The following is a 2,857-nucleotide window of genomic DNA, read 5'->3' as shown; positions in this document are numbered from 1 at the left end:
AGCAGATTGCTTAGAGGTTTTGCGATTTTTGAAAAATCCTTTATAAACCTCCTATAGAATCCTGCATGCCCCAGAAAGCTTCTGATTGCCTTAACATTGGCAGGTGGTGGTAATTTTTCAATTACCTCTATTTTTGCTTGATCTACCTCTATTCCCTTGTTTGAGATTTTATGCCCAAGGACAATCCCCTCAGTCACCATGAAGTGACATTTTTCCCAGTTTAAAACTAGGTTGGTCTCTTGGCATCTTTTCAGAACAAGTTTCAGGTGATCAAGACAGGAGCTGAATAAGTCTCCATATACTGAGAAGTCATCCATGAAGACTTCCAGAAAATTTTCCACCATATCAGAGAAAATAGAGAGCATGCATCTCTGGAAGGTTGCAGGCGCATTACATAGCCCAAATGGCATCCTTCTATAAGCAAACACTCCAGATGGACATGTGAATGCTGTTTTCTCTTGATCCTGGGGATCTACTGCAATCTGGTTATAGCCTGAGTAGCCATCCAAAAAGCAGTAATAATCATGACCTGCTAGTCTTTCTAGCATCTGGTCTATGAATGGTAAAGGAAAATGATCCTTTCTGGTGGCTGTATTGAGCCTTCTGTAGTCAATACACATGCGCCACCCTGTAACTGTTCTTGTAGGAACCAGTTCATTTTTTTCATTATGAATCACTGTCATGCCTCCCTTTTTTGGGACGACTTGGACAGGGCTCACCCAGGGGCTATCAAAAATAGGATAAATAATCCCAGCCTCTAGTAATTTGGTGACCTCTTTCTGCACCACTTCTTTCATGGCTGGATTTAGCCGCCTCTGTGGTTGAACCACTGGTTTGGCATTATCCTCCAATAAGATTTTGTGCATGCATCTAGCTGGGCTTATGCCCTTAAGGTCACCTATGGACCACCCAAGAGCTGTCTTGTGTGTCCTTAGCACTTGAATAAGTGCCTCATATTCCTGTGAAAGCAGAGCTTATGATCACTGGAAAAGTGTCACCTTCTCCCAGAAACGCATATTTCAAGGATGGTGGTAATGGCTTGAGCTCGGGTTTAGGAGGTTTTTCCTCTTCCAGAAGAAATTTCAGAGGTTCTTTCATGTCCTTTGAATCCTCTAAATCAGGCTGAACATCTTTAAAGATGTTTTCCAACTCTGATTCAAGACTCTCAGCCATGTTGATCTCTTCTACCAAAGAGTCAATAAGATCAACTTTCATGCAGTCTTTTGATGTGTCTGGATGCTGCATGGCTTTGACAGTGTTCAACTTGAATTCATCATCATTGACTCTCAGGGTTATTTTCCCTTGTTGGACGTCAATGAGGGATCGTCCAGTTGCTAGGAAGGGTCTTCCTAGAATGAGAGTAGCACTCTTGTGCTCCTCCATTTCCAGCACAACAAAGTCAGTGGGAAAGGCGAATGGCCCAACTCTGACAATCATGTCTTCAATCACGCCTGATGGGTATTTAGTGGAACCATCAGCAAGCTGGAGACATATCCGGGTTGGTTTAACTTCTTCAGTTAAGCCAAGCTTTCTGATAGTGGATGCAGGTATTAGGTTGATGCTTGCCCCAAGATCGCATAAAGCTGTCTTGGTGCAATTACCTTCTAATATGCATGGTATCAGAAAACTCCCAGGGTCTTTAAGCTTTTCAGGAAAGCTCTTCAGAATGACTGCACTGCATTCTTCAGTGAGTAGAACTCTTTCTGTTTCTCTTCAATCCTTTTTATGACCCAAGATCTCTTTCATGAACTTGGCATAAGAAGGTATTTGCTCAAGTGCTTCTGCAAATGGAATCTTTATTTCAAGAGTCCTGAGGTAATCTGCGAAGCGAGCAAACTGCTTATCCTGCTCCTCTTTCCGGAGTTTTTGAGGATAAGGTATCTTGGCTTTATATTCTTCAACCGTAGTTGCTGCAGGTTTATTGCCTACAGAAGTGGTTGAAGAAGCCTTTTTAGAGGGGTTGTTATCAGAATTTGTGTGTGTCTGATCTCTCACTGGCAATTGAGTGCCAGAGTTAGAAGCTGGAGTAAAACTGGACGCCAGCTCCTTGTCTGCTCCTGGCGTTTGAACGCCAGAATTGTGCCCATTTTGGGCGTTCAGCGCCAGATCTTGCCCATTTTGGGCGTTCAACGCCAGATCCTTGCCCATTTCTGGCGTTGAACGCCAATCCTGCCTTGTTTCTGGCATTGAACGCCAGTCCTGAGCATGGTCTGGGCGTTCAGCGCCAGCCTTCCACCAATTTTCTGGCGTTTTAGTTCCAGAATTACTTTTCCCTGGGCTCTTACTGTCCTCAGGTGAATTTTGGGTGGTTTGCTCATTTCTTGGCTTTTTGCTGCCTTGAGGTGGGGTATTTAATGTTTTTCCACTTCTTAGTTGAACTGCTTGGCATTCTTCTGCTATTTGCCTTGACAGCTGCTGCTTTGTTTGCTTAAACTGTTCGTCCATATGTATATTATCCATCCTTGTCTCTTGTAGTCTATCTTTGAATTCGGCTAACTGCTTTGTTAGAAAGTCCAATTGCTGATTGAATTCAGCAGCTTGTTTTACAGGACTGAGTTCAGCAGTTGCTGTCTTAACCTCTTCTTTCATGGAAGGGTCACTGCTTAGGTACAGATGCTGATTCTTGGCAACTGTATCAATGAGCTCTTGAGCCTCTTCAATTGTCTTTCTCATGTGGATAGATCCACCAGCTGAGTAATCAAGAGACATCTGAGCTCCTTCTGCAAGCCCATAATAGAAGATGTCTAACTGAACCCACTCTGAAAACATTTCAGATGGGCATTTTTGTTGTATCTCTCTGTATCTCTCCCAGGCATCATAAAGAGATTCATTATCTCCTTGTTTAAAGCCTTGGATG

Source organism: Arachis hypogaea, chromosome 20 (assembly GCF_003086295.3).
Source record: "Arachis hypogaea cultivar Tifrunner chromosome 20, arahy.Tifrunner.gnm2.J5K5, whole genome shotgun sequence".
NCBI classification, from domain to species: Eukaryota; Viridiplantae; Streptophyta; class Magnoliopsida; order Fabales; family Fabaceae; genus Arachis; species Arachis hypogaea.
Note: the sequence above shows the minus strand (reverse complement) of the source record.